This window comes from Calonectris borealis, chromosome 22, assembly GCF_964195595.1.
Source record: "Calonectris borealis chromosome 22, bCalBor7.hap1.2, whole genome shotgun sequence".
Classification (NCBI taxonomy): Eukaryota; Metazoa; Chordata; class Aves; order Procellariiformes; family Procellariidae; genus Calonectris; species Calonectris borealis.
The window spans coordinates 6,155,050-6,175,386 of record NC_134333.1 but is presented as its reverse complement, the minus strand read 5'-3'; the positions used below and the strand labels follow the sequence as shown (position 1 = coordinate 6,175,386).

Here is a 20,337-nt window from a genome sequence, read left to right as displayed (position 1 = left end):
GCTTTCTGTTGTCTCAAGAAGGAAAATTAATAGAGAAACTGCAGTAGAAGGAATTTGAGGAATTTTGCACTATAGGTAGAATGAAATGCATGGCTCAGACTGAGTGAAAAAAGATAGGCGAAAATGGGGAACAAAAGTCACAAATCTGTGAAGCTGAAGAACCAGCCTTGCAATTTTAAGGGCTTGAGTTCCTCATAGAGAGCACAGTGCATGGGGTTATCTGACTTCGTTTTTATAGGTGCAGCTGACCATATTGACTAGATCTCCAATGACTATGTGGTGCTTTTAGCAAGGTTGGCTCCAGTGAAGATGCCTATACTGTAGACATCTACCCTTAGATGGATGACTCCTCATTTTGTCCAAGATAAGGAGTAGACCAAGTGAATTTACCTCCACTTAACATAACACCTGCTCCCTATCAAAATCAAAAGGCATTGAATCATACTCTGATCTGGATTTTGTATTAATACATTTGAGGACATCATCATTGACATATTAGTTGCTACCTGATGGCTTTTTATTTAGCAGAAACCTGTAAACAAAAAGGTTGGACATTCTCTGATATGAGATTCCCTGTAAACTGATGTTAGAGGCCTGCAGATGTATAAGGAGACAGCTATGGGAAAACAAATATGTCAAGGAAGATTTGGGGGTCTGAGAGTTACCCTGCACTTCAGAAAAATACAGATGAGAATCCCTTTTATGGGAAGGAATGGCTGCAAACAGCAGGGATTTTGCAAGACAAGCTACTCCAGTAAGATGAGACAGGTACCTTAGAGACGGTTCCTCAGGGAAAAAGGGAACCTTCCCTCCAGCTCTGACAAGGGGGGTGAGGAGACCAAAACAAAACAGCTCGTTCCTCCTGACGAAGTCTCGACAAGATTGCAGTAACAGCAGCTGAACCACTCACTCCCCGAGCATGTCCCAGACAGAATTGCTGGGTTTAGCTTTGCCTAGCAATAATAGTGCTGCTGTCACACCAAAGACCTGTCCTTCTGTATGACAGCTCAGAGCACCTCGGAGGTGGGTGACTTACTCATTTACTTGACTGTGTTTTCTTGACAGTGAGTATCATGTTAATGCTGATTGACAGTTGTTATTTCTGTGCAGGAGAAGGTGATATAAGGAACTAGGCCTTTAACAGAAATTAGGGGCACTTGGAATCAATCGTTTTGTCATCTGGAGACTCCTTTTTTGCTATCCTGCTCAGTCAGAGCTCAGATACTAATGACTGGGACTTCCTCCACGCTCCTTAGCACTGAGGACTGCTGAGCCTCGCAGGCATTATAGGAGGAGAGAGATTTAAGGAGGATGGAGAAAGCTGAGGACGTTTTTGGAGGACTCTTCCTTCCTGTCATGGAAATTATTAATGGTTTGTCAAGCAGCTGAGTTTTCCAGGTCAGGTCTGGATTTCTGGATCCATTACCAGCCACAGCACAGAGACCCACCACAGCTTTAATTCTCTCCTAGTAGGAAAATTGTCCTCCTTTCCTTCTCTTAGCCTTGTTCCTCAAGCATCCCAAATCCACAAGAAGCTAAGATGTCTCCACTTCTGTCTATTGTATACTGCTATGGGAAGGGGAGTGCCTTAGAAAGCAGAGAGGAAGAGCTAAGTTTATTTTGTAGGCTCTGTGTCATGTGGAGTGGTTGAACTGCCGTATAAACGGAACCTGGTTAATAGCCCAAACCGTGATTTATGACAGCTTCATCAATGTGAGGTTGGTTTGAAAGACATTACACAATGCTGAATGTGCCGCCTGTACAGAAATGATTCAACCAAAATGTTGCAGCGTGCACAGGACTATGCATTTATCTCATAAAACACCCAGCAAAGAACCGTCATAACTCACAAAACTCATGGGTTTTAGCAACAGAAAGAAAGGCTTTGCAACGAGAAAGGGATAAAGAATATCACTCAGAAATTATTGTAGAAATGTGTCTCTTTAAAGGAGTTGACAATAATATGGGTTTGATTATTTCTGAAGGGGCTTAACTGGCCTTTGTATCCAGATTCCATTCAAAATGGATAATTTTCCATTTAAAAACATATTTTTCCCCCCAGTGAGTAGGAAATGAAACTAGATTACTTTGTATCCTTAAAAAATGTATTATCCAGATTATCTTTGGGGAGATTTAAAGAAAGAAACCAATCTCTTTACAGCAGTGAAATTTCAAAGCCTGCTAATTTTACTGTGACGCTTTAAAATAAAGAGACAATTTAATTCTTCTGATGTAGCAGTTTTGTTTGGTCCTTGCTTCATCTCAGGTGCTTCTGGAAAATAATAATCATGTTCCCTTCTAGACACATAAATCAGACTCTCTTCAGCAACATAATTTTAGATTACAAACATAAAAGTTGAGGAAGAATTTAACATCTCTCAGTTTAGCTGTTAGCAGTGAAGGTCTCCCTCAGGTGATGTCTTAGCCACCACTAAGCTTGCAGCTTATTCTTCTACCTTGTGTCTTCTGGGCCTGACTTTGGGCAAAAGCACTTCTAGGAGCAAACTGATTATAAAATACTACAGGAAGGAGGATTTCTCAGCAGGGCAAAATAAACAAAACCCTCTCTTTCTAATCTGGAATCCTTCGGGGTAATAAAGAATACCAAGAAAAGATCTGCAGGTTTATGTCCTCTGCTTACAAAATAGGTCAAGTAAGGACAGGACTAGTTTCCTGCCTCTTGCCCAGTCTGAGTCAATGCAGTCCTTCTGCTGAGATGAACAGGAGGTCAGCCTTCAAGCCCAGCCATTCTCTGGCTTCCACGGAAAAAGCTAATCAGCAGAGATAATCAAATTAAAAAAAAATAGAAGGCAAAAAAATTGCAACTGTTTTCATGAAATGTGTATTCCTTTCTGCTTCGTGACTAACAAATTCCTATTTTTGCATGCTTCATTTGTTATTTATATCTATGTATGTTAATGTATAAATATTCACCTCTTTTGTCCTCTCAAGAAAATAAGACTTCCCTGGTCACTTCAGAACCTGCGGGAGCCCCCCATGCTGATTCTACTAGTGTCCTAGTGACAGGAATATGGACACTGTGTTTACTTCAGGCATCTATCCATTACATTGAGGGAGGAAAGCCACCATAACAGAACACGGTGAATGTCCTTTGTAGAGGTGAGATGCTCAGTTAGTTTGGAGTTTTTGGAGTCCAGGGGGATTATTGATTTCCATCACATCTCACACACAAAGGCCCAAGTAGCAGTGTTAGTGGGATGAATCCTGTTTCCCCTCATGCTGTACATTTAGATTAATCCTGTGAAAATAGACTGCATTTGAAGAGCCTGGGCAATTTTAAGAAGATTGGCTCCAGTGGAGATACCTATATGCCTACAATTTTCCATCTGCTTTATAACAGTCTCTAATCAAAGCCCAGAGACTGTGAAAAACAGAGGGGATGAGGTCTGGCCCAATCCTATGATCCCTCTCAACAACACGTGGACTTAGGTGACCTATCTGCCCATTGCAGCATCTGCCCTATCCTCTCTGTTTGGGCTCCAGGGACTGCTCCTTGCAGAAGTATCACCCTTCCCTCGCCAGTTCTAATCATCTTTGACCTTACTGTGCTCCTGTGGTTACCTATAGGGGACTTCACCAGGTCAGATCAGATCCTACCTGCCTTGTGCCAGAGAGAACAGGGAGAAGTCAGCTCCTCTGGACTATATGGAGGGAATAGCACTATCGGCTAGTATACACTTAGTTAGAAAAATATGTTCTTTGGTCATGGTCAAATTGGCAATAAACTCAGTAGTAGGAGATCTGGGAGAAGGTTTTGAATCAGAGTCATAATGGCTGTATGGGAGCATATGATGCCAGATTTGAGACCAGTGGCCTTGGAGTCTTATATTTAATGGGTCCAGATGGATTTTTGCTTAGAGAAGCACCTGTCTAGTGATTCAGAACAGTGAGATAACTTTTCAATGTTTTATCTTTCACCTGCAATGACAGAGTACAGTTCAAGTCCTTATTCTTCCCAGGACAGAGCAGCTTTAGGGCTTTCATGTCCTAATCCTATGCTCTATTCATGGAGCTATTGGAAAAACCTTGAGGAAAATATCATCACATCTCATAGGTCTGCTCTGCCCAGAGTTCCTCCTTCGAATTCTTAGAATTTCAGAATCGCAACTATTTATTCAATGTGCCTCCTTTTACAGTTTATAACCAAGCACAATATCCTGCAGTCAGAGAATCACAGTTCAATTCCAGTTGGAATTTTGCTCACACAAAGAATTTAATAAGTAATCCCAAGTAATGAAAAAACTCAGAGAGCACAACTGAAGCACAGATCAAGCAGAAGCTGTAAAAAAGCTTTAAACTGGCAGGTTGTATGAAGAGAAGAGAAAACTTAACTTTGGGACTAACACTTTAAGTTTATAGTGATCTGCTTATAACCTTAGATCTATCTTTCATAGTCTGGGAGTGCAGATACAAAATGTCTCACTACAAGCTGTAGCTTGAGACCATTGTTTACATTTGTTTGCCTTTGTTTCTGGTGTCTTGCAAACAGCTCATTAGCTAAAGCTGAATGTTTCCCAGGCATGGGTAGAGACTTCTGGATCTGGCTCACATTTAATATTACTTGCCCTTGGAGCAGTTTGTTCCATCGTTGCCCTTTAAGGGCTTTCTTTTCCAAAGAATAGAAGAATGGTTGCTATGAAGCAATGCTAGATGCCTTATCCACGTCCAAATACGTTTTTTATTTGAGTGGAACAAGATCAATGCTTTCTCCATATTCTTGGCTGCAGGTTTCTTCTCCCTAATGCTGGCGCATCTCTCACTGTGTTCAACTTTCAGGGTGTTCTTTGACTTCTCCCAGCCTTGGACACCTGGAGACGGGGCTGAAGATGCATCCCTCTGTGCAATGCCTCCAAGCCATTCCCCAGCTGAGTTCTAAGGGCCGTTCAGAGGAGGCAGTGCTTCCAGTGCTCCCCTGCCCTCTCTGACACGCCAGAAGCAGGTTGACCACGGAAGATGGTTATGCTACTTCTTTTCCTGAATGGGAAAACTGGTGAGCTGGAAGAACTCTGTCCAAACAATTCTCCGTGTACTTAGAGGCACCTTTGCTTCTCTGCCTTGATATTCATGCTGTTAAACAATCTTCCTCTGTCCTTCTCCCTTCTCTCACGAGTACCTTTGCTTTACCCCTGACCTTTCAAGGCTGCCTTAGTTGAAGCACGTTCTTTCCACTGCTGCTACTTTCTAAACAGCTTCTTTAATGTTAAAACTCCCTGTAAGGGTAAAATCATTCTTTGAGCTTTCCGGCATCCTGGTTAACCACTATGCCATTAGGGCAATTTGCATCGCCAGCATCGCTTACACAAAAGAGCAGCTATTTTGTCTTTAAAATCCATTACAGCATTGGCTGCTACCCAGCGCTAGAGCAATTGGATTACAATTAATAGCATCTCCAGCATAAGGCTTAGAACATCATGACTGGGCCAATACTTAACTTTCAAAGTTTCATCTTCATCTTCTTTATGGAGAACTGACTGAACTGACTCTTTTTCTTTTCTTTTTAACGGATCGATCCTGATCTTTTGGGGTGATATATTTGTCCAGTTCCTTTCTAAGAAAACTTGTCTTCCCCAAGGCAGGCTGCCCCTAAGGCAGCAAATCTGAATGAAAAGAAACGTGGAGGGCTAAGACTGCTTATACTGAGCTGACAGTTATGATTCCATTGTGGCTTTGATCCTTTCCATCCCTCTGTCTGAATTCACAAGGGATGGGATTCATCTCAGGCACTGAGTGTATCTACAGTATGTCTCCAAATGAGTGAGTTGTCCTGAGTTCCCTGGTGGTCACTGAATTCAGGCAATGGATGACGGAACACGATCCATCTGTCTAAATATAGGTGTCATTTTTAGAAAGAGATGAAATGCACTTCTCTCTGCATGTGTCTGTCTGACATTTATTCAGATGATCCCCATCCCCAAATCTGAATGAGAAGAATTGAACCTTTGTGTATCTGCTTTTGTATTTCCTTTTAGAAACTCGTTAGGGCAGAACAGATAGGTTCAGCCTCCAAAGAGGACACCCAAACATATGTTGGCCACGTGTAAGGGTCAAGAGGCGTATCTGATGCCTAGGCTAACACCACAGCCAAAGAGAACCTAGGGCTTGATTGAGTTGCCCAAACATCGCCATCTGAGATCGAGATATCTGCACGAGGCTGTCAGTTGTGACCTGAGGCCTGGGGGAGACCTACGTGGATGTTGGAAATCAGGAGTGATACAGGCCATTTCCAATGGCATGCTGCTCAGGTTCAGCAATTCAGACAAGCCCCTAGCTCATATGTATACATTTGCATTTATGTGTTTTAATCTTGAACTGCAACACACCCCAAACGCCCTTTGTATTTTGTGGTTCTTCACGACCTGATGCCACAGAGTTGTGCTCTGTGTCAGGGACGTGTAGGTGGTGCTGCAATACAAGTGATAAATAATAGCAAGCAGCCTTGACTGCCTTGCTGATACCCTTTAGCTGCCATTTATTAGTTAGTAATTTACCTTCTGTATCATGGTTCCTGGTTGTTGTCAGTGCAGTCCTGATCAGCTAGGCTGGAAAATTAGTTTCCATCATGCTCAGCGGAATTCACTTTAGGCCATTTTGGCTTTGCATCACAGGGGCAAAACTGTGACACATCAGACATATCTCAGCACAGCTTTGCTTAAGATAGCAATGAAAGAGGATGCAAAATAACCGCTGGTGGTAGTCCCTCTCACCATGACATGACACTCAATGCCGGACCCCCGTCTCCACTGCAGGACTCATCTTTGTTGGTAAACTGAGGAAATGAGCATCTAGATTCCAGACTAGCCAAGGCAAGGTGAATGCCATTGGCATCTATCTGCCTGTGAAGAGAACGTGGTGGAAAGGGCGGATATCCTTCTCATGTAGATGGTCTGCAAGTTTTGCAAAAGAAGGAGAGATCACTATATTCACCAAGAGAAGGTGGGAGTGCAGAGGTTAGTTAGTTAGTTCAGAATGGGTGAGAGGGGAGTGAAGGCTGTATTCCTGTCTTTTTTCCAGATTGGTTTATATCGCTGCTTTCTGGTAAATTAGTTCCTTGTGGAAAGAAATTATCTAGAATTTGAGGATATTTGTGTGGTTTTGGGGTTTTTTCCCCCGCGTGTTCTTTCTACATCACACCTTTGCTCTGATGGGGATTTGGAGATTTTCGTTGTTTGCCTTTTTTTTTTTTTTTTTTTTGGTGTTATGATTTATTCACTGGAAATATTGATTCCTTATCAAAAATTCAACAGCTTTTTGACCCCCAAACACCACTCTTCAGCCAGGAAATGGCTTTTCATGCTCAGAAAAAAACTTTGCTTGGGTACAACTCACACTTTGTGAACTTTTTTTTTATCACAAAAAGCTCCACTTGTACGCAAAAAAATCATTTTGATGGATAATCTTTGACCAGTCTCATTGGGAACATCAAGCTTGTAGTGCCTAACCTCCTCTATTTTTTTTCCTTTGGGATCTTTGGAAAGCACCATTTATTTTTCTTACTGCTTAAATGAAAGCATGGTGGAAGCAGTTCTAGCAGACACATCCTTTCTTCTGTTTCTCAGACACTGAAATATAAATCTTCTTCTATGTCCCTTCAAAAGCTTTTAGCGACATGGTATTTGGAAAAGCTGTTAATTCCTACCTAACTTTCTCCACTTGTATCTCCCAGAGTGGAATGTAACACTATTCCCATTTTATAGATAAAGAAACTGAGAACTGGGGAAATTAAACTAAAGCCAGTGGTGGACATGAGTCATCTCCAGGCCCAGGTCCCTGTCTTGCCCTATCTCACACCTTCCCCGTGAATGTGACAGTCATCCTCTAGAAAGCTGCCAGCTATGGTGTTACACATGATTTTTTGGTTAGACCCACATCAACTTACAGGTTATAGTCCAGAGAGAGGATGCCGATTTCGGCAGGGGACTAAAGATTGTATCATTAACATGCAGTCAAAAAAAGAAGAAAGAATTCAGTAAGCGTGGCCTCTTCACAAAAAGACTTTGGAAGTAAGGACCTGCAGCCCTGCTCCCTCCACCCTGGCTGCCTGGCGCATGGCACACAGACAGGGTGCAACACACCCTACAAACAGTTAAAATGCATCTGTCAGGCTGCTGTTCCCATCCAGTGCAACTCAGCTAAAAGAGCCTTTGAAGTGGGATTATACAATTTATCTTGTTTCCTTTTTTCTTCTGTGTTCAGGCATTTTTCCTCTTGAAGCCACACTAGAAAGAAGTCAGAGAGAGAGGGGGGAAGCTGTTTTGCTGTTTTTGGAGTCTGGTTTGCATGAGGCTACTTTATAGTAGCACAACATCAGTCCCATTGTCCAAGGAAGGGCTGAAAAGAGGGTTGTTGGTCTAATAAAGGATATTAGCTCTCCCCAGGAGCCTTCCTTTGAAAAGAGAACAACAAACCAACATAGCCTAAAGGTGAATTTCAACCTCTAGTCACTATTCCCTTCTCCTGAGAACTTTTTATCTGCCTGGAGTAACAAAGCAATACCTTTAGGGCGCTGAACACACATACACTTCTCCCTGGCTGCCTGCTGTTGTCCTTGAGTGAGCAACAAATAAAAGGTTTCCCAAAAAATCCCTCTGCTTCTACTGCACTAAGAAGCTTGGCCTGTGAAGCCCCGGTCCTGAGCATGGTGCTCAGAAACACAGCCTGGGCGTTAGGTCAGTCAATATATTTCAGGTGTTTTTTTCTAAGCTTCCCATGGAACAAGCAGAGATTGTCTGGCTGCCCAGGTTACAGCTGCAGGCATGGGTAGAGACACAGCTGGGGACACCATCAGGAGCATGTGGCACTCAGGGTGTCCACCTGCTCCCCAGCAGCAAACTCTGCTGTTCTGCAGTTAAGTTCAGCTGCCAGACACTGCTGGCCAGGCTGTCCTCAGACCTTGTGCCAGCACTCTGTGGGGTGTCTGCCAGGCCCTTGTGTGAACAGGAGATGGACACATCAGGGAACATGCTGTGCTCACAGCTGCTCCCAAGATCCCTCCTTATAAGCAGTATCAATATACCGTGGGCCTCAAGCGGCTAAGGACCATTGTAAGCTCTACCGTCTACTGTTGAAAGTGCAAGCAATGCTGCTATATATTGAGAAGCAAAATACCACTTAACAAAAGGGCATTTTCTGCCAGATACTACTTTTCCCTCCAGCTACAAGAAAAATGCCACATGATAAATGGTAATCACGCTGTTTAATACACTGCCGAGAGATGCTGGGATCCTGCAGTGATGAGGAAAGCATAGAGCCTTTGTAGAGCAGCTTGTGCTTCTTTTAGGCATGTGCTGAAAGTGGTTTTTAGACCGTCTTCCAGGATTAATCTCTTTCAGGGCTTGTCCAGCTGGAGCTTCTAGTTGAAAGCTGCTAAGAATCAGGAGGTCTGGATCTAATGTCCTGCTCTGCCATGGGTTTTCACTGCATCTTTAAATGCACTTATGGCTTTTTCTTCCAATAGCTGCTCAGTTTCATTAGTCTGATATTTGAGAGTTCTCAAACCCATACCCATGTTACCAGCCCTGCAATTCTCCCAGTCATTGCCTCCACCAGCTGCATCTTGCATGAAGTATGAGGAGTGAGGTGACCTCTTGGTCATGATGATTCTTCATTCATTTCCTGGCCTTGCCTCAGTTGGTAGTGTTTTGGGAAACTGTTTGGGAAATCTGGACTAAAGCTGGAAAATGGTGTTAAAAAAGGGTCAGATGAGTTGCCTTCTCTTGGCATGTTTTCTCAGTGTCTCATATTCGCAGGCTGATAGGCATTTCAGATCACACAGACAATTTAGGATGAGATAAATAGCATCTTGGCCTTCATTTGACTGCATTGACAATTCCCCCATCTCCCATAGAGACAAAAGAGTTTCTCATCATAATCATTCTTTACATACTAGAAATTATTTGAACTGTATGCTTTATAAAAAGGCTCCTCTGACCCCATCCACATCTACTGTCAAACTCGTTGTGGACCAACACAAGCCTAATGCATCCCTTGCCTCTGAATCTTCATCCGTGGAGCTTCATGCCATCCTTGATGGGGTTTGCAGGTGGCAGGTTTTGACCAAGTCAAACAGACTGGCCACTTGTTTCCAGGGAATTTGTCTCAGTGCCTGACCTGTTCCGACTGGGGAAAGCCGCCTGGTTTCACCTGGAAATGGGTATGTTACCTATTTCTGTAGCTGGAAATTCAAGGCTGCACCTGCCACGTGTACCAGCACCAGCCTGTCCTGAGAGCAAGGGAGTTTTTGCAAAACCCCAAATTACCACATTTGCAACTAAAAAGTTGTTATCTGATGGGCTGGCACCTTGCAGGGCTCTGAATTTCATGTGTGATTATCACCTTCAGAGCCAGCATTGCTGCTTCTATCAAAAAGTTCCCTTGAGCAGCCACTTCCCCTGGACTGAATACAAAATGCAGCTTAATGCTGCTTGGTGTCCACATGAAAAGTGTTTGGAGATACTGACTTTCTCAGGACCTATTAATAGAAGAATTTGCCCATTCTGTGAACGTAAAAGGTCTCTTGATGTAAAATAGGAGGCAATAATCTTACCTTTATTAAATTACCCGATATCTGGCGGCAAAACAGCCCTCTACTGGTCCCTCCAGGGTGTGTGCAATTGAAGATATCATCCCATAAATATCCACAGGAGTGATACATGCCCAATTCAGAACTCTCTTGAATGATGGCTGTGGATCAGTGATGTTTTCCTCCATACAGGGCAGGTAATTGTTTGTATGAGAACTTCGTTTTTCCCATGGTACCGAAACATGTAGCAACCTTGGATAGGGTGAAACACAACTCAGAAAACAGCAGAGACGGCACCTCTTTTACATTAAGGCTTTGTCGTAGTGTAACCCCAGCCGGCAGCTCAGCCCCACCCAGCCGCTCGCTCACTCCCCCCACAGTGGGATGGGGAAGAGAATCAGCAGAGTAAAAGTGAGAAAACTCATGGGTTGACATAAAGACAGTTTAATAAATAAAGCAAAAGCTGCGCACGCAAGCAAAGGAAAACCAGGAATTCATTCACTGCTTCCCACCAGCAGGCAGGTGTTCAGCCATCTCCAGGAAAGCAGGGCTCCATCACGCGTAACGGTGACTTGGGAAGACAAACGCCATCACTCCGAACGTCCTCCCCTTCCTTCTTCTTCCCCCAGCTTTTTATGCTGAGCATGACGCCATATGGAATATCCCTTTGGTCAGTTGGGGTCAGCTGTCCCGGCCGTGTCCCCTCCCAACTCCTTGTGCCCCCCAGCCTCCTCGCTGGTGGGGTGGGGTGAGGAGCAGAAAAGGCCTTGACTCTGTGTAAGACCTGCTCAGCAGGAACTAAAACATCCCTGTGTTATCAACACTGTTTCCAGCACAAATCCAAAACACAGCCCCATACTAGCTACTATAGAGGAAATTAACTCTATCCCAGTCAAGACCAGCACAGGCCTGAAGAGTGACACCCCCAAAACAGCAGAGCCAGAAATGATGCCAATTGCTGTGTGCTTGGAGGAGAGAGATGCTGCTGCGGGGAGGAAGGCTGGTGCAGGGAATCAGAGATCTCAGGCTTGAGAGGTGACTTTCAGTTATGTTTTCCCAGACATAAAATCAGGGTATCAAGAGGGATGAGGCATCCTTTGGAGCTACAGTTTTCAAAATGATTGCAAACCTGCTGCAGAGCACCAAAGGGAGAGAATTACTCCTGTCCTGGCCCAAATTTGAAAATATGAATCAAGTCTTGAAAGAATAATGAGATTTTTGTTTTTAATGATATTTTAGGGTTTCTTTTGTCTTTTCCTTCCAGCTTTATGGGCCCTGATGGCTCATTTAGGCTATATTTAAGAGCTTTCCTCAGAAGCTGCGAGATTTAGATTTCTTGTTTGTTTAATGCTACCTGAGAATTTCACAAGGCTGAAGAACTGAGGCTTTAGTGTTGCTGTATTCCTTATAAAATAGTGAGAACCTGCAAAGCTGGATACCTGTGCTGAGTTTTCTGCTGTAAATAGATGTCAATATTTCTTGTCTTCTTACCAACATAGTCCTTTCCTCTTCTGTTTCCCCTAACATGTTAACGGGACAAGCAGTCTGATACCTTTCCTAAGGCCTCTGCATCTCTATGCTCTTTGTCTGGCGTGAATACACAGAGCCAAAGACGCAAAGATAGAGAAATAATGTGTTCAGAATCTCAAACTGATGTTCTGCTGCCCCTGCCACTGGCTTTGCATCCAGCCTGGAAGATGGAGGATAAAGCCAAGAAACTAAGGAGATTTAGCCTGATTCAGAACATGGTATTTTATGCCTGCAGCATTGGTAGGAGAGATTAAGCTGGGTCGTTAGCAAGCCTCAGATTGTTTGATTACCCTAACCAGACTGTGCAAAGGAAACAAACCAGGAGGAAATTGGCCCACAGGGGCACTGAGATTCTTCTAGTGATGTTCCTGGTTTTATTATTTGTGTGTTGTGCTTACTGGAAGGTTTAAAGGCAGCCAAGTGGGAAGCATTGGTTTCAGCAGCAGGTCTGGATCCAGCAGCATTGAATACATATGTCCATAGTATAAAATGTGATAATACTGAACTAAAGCTAATAGGGAATAGGGGGAGATGTAAGGAAAAGCTAATCAGTTCCTTCCCCACTCCCTCGGGGTACTGTGAATGTTCTCCCAAGGAGGCACTACACACTGTGACAGCTCTGTGATCACATGAATACTGTGCTTCTGCTGGTATTTGAACACCTCCTTTGGCAAACTTCTCCAGGCTCTCCCCGCAGCAGCCTCCTGGTGTGCATTCTGCCTCTGCACAGCCTGGATTCCTGCCTATTCCTCCCTGCTCCCTGCCCACCCCACTGCTCAATTCCTGATCTGGCTCCTCAGTTGCAGTCCTGGTGTTTCCTACCCCAGGCTGCACCTTTCTGCAGTGCCAGACCAGCCTTGGTCATCCTCTGAAGGCAATTCCTCTGCAACACGAGTTTGCCATATTCGGGGCTCCATCCCTGCTCTGTCTTCTGGCTCTGTGATTTGTTTCCCAAGGCAGCTTCTTGCAGGGACCTCTAAGATAAGGTTCAGGTTGACATCCTTGAGGAGAAAGAAACTTTCAGGTTACCATGCCTCATTTTAAGTGGTGGATATGTTTCAGTTTTGCTCTTGTGCCTAAATTGGCATTGCCACTAAATTGTGCATGGGGCAAGATATCGAACTGATATATGGGGACTTTGCTTGGGCTTCCAGAAGAAGCTGACACAGTGGAGAAGCATAAAACAAATTACCCTCTCTCTTCATAGAGTTTATTGGCGTTTTCTAGCTATACAATGTTCCAGAACCAGCGTAACTCCAATGCAGCACTTGCCCGATGTTTTCTGAGTGGGTAGTGCCAGTGTAAGTAATTTCAGATGATGGTTATCAGATATCAGGAATAAAACAAAAGCAAAATAAAACTTTCAATCAGGATGGATCATTGGAAACCAAGAGCAATCACATTCTATTGCCTTGGATCTTCCTGCACTAGAAACAAGAGACAGAAGATTAATTTTGATTTGGACAGTACCATCATACAGGGTTGGTTCAGTGTTAACATAAGAACAACTGAGGATTTTATTTTGCTGATCTACAATGAGCACTATTATCCTTTTATAAAGGAACCGAGTTTAATCACATCTGGCAGACCTGCTGGGTATAATGTGTCCCAATATCCCATTACATTTTCAATTTACATGTATTACCTTTACCTGGGAAAGTTCCCTGCACTTCTGCCCATTGAATTAAATGGCTATTATGAAAACAGAGCAGGACATTTTAGTGATCTGGATGTTTGATTTTACCCTGGGAGGCAATTAGTGCTAATAAGTCCGGTACCCAATGCCTCTCTCAGATTTGTCTCAAAAGTAGAGCATATAAAAGGCCTCAAGTGGAGAAGTGGGACAAAAGTTTCACAGGCCAATTCCCTTTCCAACAAAACCGCCGATAATGAAGAACAGAAGAACTGTGTCTATGTAGAGAAGATCAGAGTCAAATTCTGTATTTTTTAGACTGTATAACTTGTCTACAGTTACTTCCAAGTGAAGAAGTAGCATTCAAAATCAATGCTAGTTTAGTCTGTGTCTTGCAACACAAACAAATGCCATCCAAAACATACTTGGGAGCTAACGATGTTAGATAAATAATTAAAGCAGAAGGAAAAAGGCAGGCATTTAAAGGCTCAACAAAAGTAGAGGAAACACATTATAGACCAGATTTGAAAGGAGATGAAGACTTGATCCCTGTAATCTATATTGATCATGGCATTTCCAATATGCTCATCACAGGCAGAGAAAGGAAACGAGGAGAGTGTCATTAATCACCCTAGGGCTCTGCCTAAGGGCTCTGTAAATCACGTTCTTGTACTACCTAGGCACAGTATTCATATGCAGAAAGACACACTACTTCCTGAACAATTTACAGTCCAAGTACGCGTTTTACAGGCAGGATCACAAGCCCTTTGATTTTAGGCACTAGGATTTAACAGCTGAGGCCTTCTGAGCCTGAAACTTGGCAAAAAGTTACGACAACATGAAAAGAGCATGCACAGGGAGCTGCAACGGAGGCTCTTGCCATGAGAATAGAGGGATGAAGGAGGAGGCTGGCGGTGAGTGGAGCGAGGGAGGCAAAATGTGGGAGCTGGAGCTGGACTAAGTTCATGGTGCTTAAAAAAGAGAGTCTCACGTACAGCACTCACTGTGCTGAAACTGCTTACTCAGAAATGGCTACCAAGCTCTTGAGAAGCCGACATGGGGCAGAGGGATCTGAAATTAGAAGATCCATCTCTGCCACCTTAAAGCCAGACAGGTTTTACTACCCTGAGAAACTACAGCCGTATGAGGCACATGATCTCTGTGAGCAGCTCACAGGAAAGGTTCTGCTTAGAAACAATACTGTCCATTGCACTATATTTAACAGATGAAAACATTCCCACATTTTTAATTACTATGGACATGTGTTCCAGTGGCTTATTCATAACCTGTAGTTTTTATAATCTTTGTAGTGTCTAAATGCAATAGTACGCCAGGGACATAAGCAATAAAGACCTTATTTCATGCAAATATGGCTAGCAAGAAGAACAGCAATCAGGAGGAAGAAAAATAGAAGGAATAGGTGAGTATTTATCAGTGCAATATTGCCCAAAGCTCTCTGCAGGATCTTGATTGGCATTTAGTGTTAGGGAAAGTAAGAAATGAAAGATAGAAGGTGGATGTGTCTGTGGTTTTATACCCAGTTACACGAATGCAGGAACTGAAGCACAGAGCTGTAAAATGCTGTGTCCAGAGAAGCTTGTTTACCGTTTCAGATCAGGTCTGGTAATATGGCAAAATAGCAGCAGAGAAGGTGCATATGGAGTAAGAGTAAGGGCTTTTCTGAAGACTGTTTTTGAGTGTGTTTATTGGTTTTTGTAAAGACTCCTTTAGGGAGCATGCCTTGAGATCAATTTTTAATGTGCTCTAAAATCCCCAAGACGTTGCTTTGGAAGTATTATAAATGAAATTAGCATTACACTTAACAGAGGGAAGTTCAAAGGTGATAGCAGGCAGTTGGGATGGCAAAACAGCTGGGCTTCTCCACCTTTCACGGAACGCCAGCACTGAATGCAGCCCAAGGAAAATGGGCATACATGGATATTAGGGGGAGTGGAGCCACCTCTTCTCCTTGCCTCCAAACTCTATTTACTCTTCTCATCTCAGGAAAGGTTCCTGTTCCCTGTGAAGTCTTTTCAGTGTCTGGCAAATTGCTGCAGAAAGCAATTTATAGATTCAGCTATTCTGATGTTTCAGATAAATATTAAAGGCAGCACAGATAGAATTTCCATGTGCAAGTCATCTCCCTCTTTCACTTTCTGAAGAGTGTGAGTGAATTCTCCTGGAAGCAAGAGAGAGCAAAGGAATGATAACAACTCAAGAGCCTTGGAGAAAGCATGCAGCTTCCTCCAGTCACTGCTCCAGTTATCGGCCTACGGTGTGTGTGTTGTTCTCATTTCTGATTTTGCACAGACCAGTGCACTTCCGTCCCGGGCAGCAGTAACTGGGCTGCTCTTGGCCAAGCCTCAGGCAGTGCTGCCTTCCCATAACCCGGCTCACCAGGACTTGCTAGAAGTAGGGATACGTAGGGAACCACCCATGTCCAGTGTCTTCTGATGAAGATGCCAGACGAACAGGAGAGAGGAGACCTTCAGGCAAGACGGCAGATGGCCAGAGTGGGATTCCTCCCTTCTGACCTCAGATACCTACAAACCAGATATCCGCATTCCAGTTCTGTATAAGCACTGACGTTAGGACATGAGGCATTTCACCATAAATGCAACTTAATTTTCTCACAGAAATACGTATTTCCATACACTCACATACCCCACAAACTCTTGTCTTGCCCCAAGGTACTTTCTGACACATACTCAGCAACCGCACTGCCATGCATTCACAAGTATTGCCAGATTGTTTGTTAATCTTGAGATTTTGCTCCCAGTATTTCTACGAAATCTGCTTACGTATGCCTAGAATTTATTTATTTATTGCCTTCTGCTTTGTGTATCAGCAAAGTGATTTCTTTGAAGACTGTATAGATTTTCTCTTGTGGTCTGTTTTTTGTCTGTACTGAACTTGAAGCCTTTGGGAGGGAGGGAGAGAGCGAGCGTTTTCTTAGATTTTTAAAAAGAAATTGCTGGAGATACTTACGTATTAATAAATTTGTACTGAAAGACAGACATACCCATAGGTTTTCAGCTCTAGTGGAATAAAATAATCTACAAACAAAGGCAACATAAGAAAGGCAAGTGGGAGAGTGGGTATAGAAAGAAGATGGAGTGTCCTGTTCTGTTCTAGCCCTTTTTTTTTTCCTGCAGACTTTCAGCAAAACTGGTCTCCAGGTTTATTCAGCCATTTACTTCTAAACAAGGTTATTATGTCTTAACTCCTTTCTTCAAGAAGACTTTCCTGCAAGCTTCTTTTGGTGCTAGAGCTGTATTCTGCAGCGGGATAATTTCAGGCAGAGGTGTCTGTTTGTTTGTCCAAGGCTCAGAGTGGAGACAGCTGGCTTTAAACCAACGGCTTGTGTCTGTGGTTGCTTTGTCATTGCAAACACATTTGAGAGATGGGTACATAAATGCAAAGCCCAATCTAATCTGTGCTAGACTAAGGAAGAAACAATTGACTCTGTTGTAACTGAGGATGGTCTCTCATGTAAACAGGGAGGCAATGCTTGTCGTGGATAATGAGGGCCTGCAGTGAAGTAAATGGGTGTTTTGCTTTCACTTTGCAGGGCTGTGCTGTCCTGGATGCTTTTCTCCCCAGTCTCTGCACATGTATGTGCTGGCTCCTCCTCTCTTGGGTCAAGCGTAAGTTGTCTTGGCTTTATGGGCCTACGAGACCCACCCTGGGATCTGTACCATCATCTCTTATTCCCTTTAGACAATTTCAGTGCCGTCTGGAGACCTGTCCACAATGCCCCATCACCCATCTGTTAGATTTTTAGCCAAGGGTGTTTGTGCTGCCTCCCGTGCTGCTCCTTACACATGATAGGAACTCTACGCAGACAAGCTCAGTACCCCAAGAGCCTTCAGAGTCTTCCCAAAACCCTCCTTTCCTGAAGTCCTTTTCCCGGCATCTGTGAAATAATTTGACAGCAGTTACTAATCAGCAGAGAACAATTACTGCCATGCTGAATGGCTCTGCTGCATTGCTCTCTCGCTGTTCTCCCCTTGCTGTAGCCAGCTGTTGGCCTTGGTGCAAAGCCTTTCCATCTTTTCATCCTTCTTCTGTGTTTTGTACCACACCTGGCACAATTGGGTCGTAGACTCACAGACCTTTATCATATAAATAACTGGCAACTATAATAACTACACCCACAAGCTACAAGCTGTTTTGCCTAGCTCTCTGGAAGCTCAGAGTCCCACTGCTTTGAGCCTCATTCTTTTTGAGCATAGACTGTCTGCAGTGTGCTGGTCCAACACCCGCTCAGGTATTGATCACAAGTCTCTTCTCTATTGAATTTCTCTCCAGGCAAACGAATGAATTAGATTCTCTATCAAAATAGCGGAGCCCAGCAGCAAATAGAGTATATCTGGGCAAAGATCTTTCTCGGTTGTTTTGTAGCAAGCAAACAAAACTGTGAATCTTTTGTGCTTATTTAAAAAACAAAAGTTCTGGGTTGGTTTTGGAAATAGTGGCCTATGTTTTCATCTTGTATTTGTATTCTTTTCATTGAGGCTGCTGAAACTTGTGTTCATTAGTCACAGGAGTGACGCAGATTTTATGAAGGAAAACTCCTCTCCCGAGGTGGCTGTTTTACCATGCCCAAAGCTTGAGATTGTGTTCAAACCCAAAGTTCCCAGTAACTTACTATTTTCGCACCGTGGACTCGCTCTCAGACTGGAACCTGGAAGTTTCCCAAGTTGGGAAACTGAGGCAGAGGAGGGAGATGCATTCCTCCAGCACTGGTATGGACACTCCACCTCAACCTACACTGCACATGTGGAAGGTTTTTTTGCACAGTGGACAAAGGAGTCTGGGCCATTTTTGCTCCAGAACAGTGAAGTAGAAAATGACCAATTCAGAGGACATGTGCATGTGACGTGCAGCTCAATCCGGACACAACACTTACTTTCGAGATGATCTTGGGCAGCAGGCACCAAATATGAAGGAAGAAAAAGCAGTTGGTGTAACCATATAACAAGTCCTTCTCTTTGCTCACGTGAGCATTGGAGAAGGGACAGGTTAACATACCAGCACAGATAAGATGCTCCCCACGAGCACAGCAGCTGCTGCCACATGGTGTTGCTATGTGTGACTCCCAGGCCGGACACTTTGGAACAATTTTTCTTCAGCTCTAACACTTCCTCCAGCAAAAGGAAAGGTAACCCTGAACCACAGTGCTTTCTTCCCATCAACTATCCAGAAAGTGAACTGAAATGGCTACAGCAGCCACAACCTCCCAGTTCTACTGATTGATGCGAGACTAAAGTCTAGGCTGATCTGGAAGAGAAATTTCAATCCAAATACTGGTGTAATCAAGGGCAGGAGATCCTGGGATCCCTCACCAAGCTCGTGCTGTAAAGTCTGTGACTTCCTTATACATGCCCATGGCTTGTCTTTCATCATAGTGAAGTTCATTTTTTCTCCACTGGTGAAGACCTTTCAAGAGAGAGCAGAATTTTCTGTGCAGCTGTTTTCTGATGAAAATATTCCCACTGAAATCTGGGACAAAAAAATTTTCCTTTCTCACCCAGGCAAAGGAGTAGGTTTCAAACAACTACAACTGAACCTCTGCAGTTTGATCTTTCACTGCACTTTTTCCATTGTTGGTTGACAAAAAATACTTTGCTGTCCACTGAAACCCTCTATTCCTAAATAGCAAAATCACATAAAATGACAGTTTAAAGAATGGGCTCTGGTGGTACCCCTGTGAATTCTCATTGACCATTCAAAGAGTTCCTTCTCAATGTGGATTAAGCTGCAAACTCCCTCAAGGATCCTTCCCACTTCCTTTTTGGCTTTTATAAGCAGCCCGGTAAAGGCTTTCATTTTCTCAAAAGGAAAGATGCAACAACATGCCAAGCCAGTAAAGCATCTTCTTCTGTTCCAGGCAGGGTGGAAGCAAATTCCTCTGGGTTATTTACTACTTAGGGTTGTGGGTAATAAAAGCTTCTTGCAGCTAAAACAAAGCAGCGACTTTACAGAACACAAGAGTGGCTTAGAGGCTGCAGGGGTGAACACAGCTGCCCCTGGAAGATCTGCACAAACCTCCTGTATTTCCTTTAGCAAGTTATAAACTAGGAAAAAAGGAACCAAAAAAGTAGGAAGAGGATATGGTAGTAGCAGTGGGATGGCCAGTCCTCGAGCTGCAGGCATGAGCGGCCAAGGTGGAGGGGTCACATCAGGGAAGCGAGCACTGAGAGCTGCCCGTCCTGCTAGGAGTGAATGACTCACTGACTCGCTGAGCTCAGCAACCTGCTCGGGGTGGAGCGTCGCCCACCAAGAGTGTTTCGGGGCAAGTGAGAAAAATCCCCCAATTCTAGGAAGCTGAGCTTGGCAGACCTCTGAAAGAGAAGTGGTCTATAAGTGGTTAGGGTGAATCCTAATACAACTGTATTTCTGTTTCCTGACAGCTAATTATTGCAGAGCTTTGTAGCCAAGGCTTCGCTGTGATAGTGACATTGTTTAATGAGTCTCCATTTGTTTTCTTGTCATTAATATTTAAAGTATCTTCTATTCTCTATATGGCCTTTTGCCATCATAAAGGGACTCTGCTCTCAGAGATCAGGCTGAATTCTCCCTTCTTTGAGGGGAGAAATAAATGGCAGACCTGCAGAAGAATGGGCTGATT

At 43.7% G+C, this 20,337-nt stretch overlaps 1 protein-coding gene across 2 annotated transcripts in view; it reads left to right on the top strand.

Moving 5' to 3' along the window:
* LOC142091846 (acid-sensing ion channel 2) overlaps positions 1-20,337 on the top strand; it is a 507,500-nt gene that overhangs the window by 253,857 nt on the left and 233,306 nt on the right. The window lies entirely within an intron of this gene.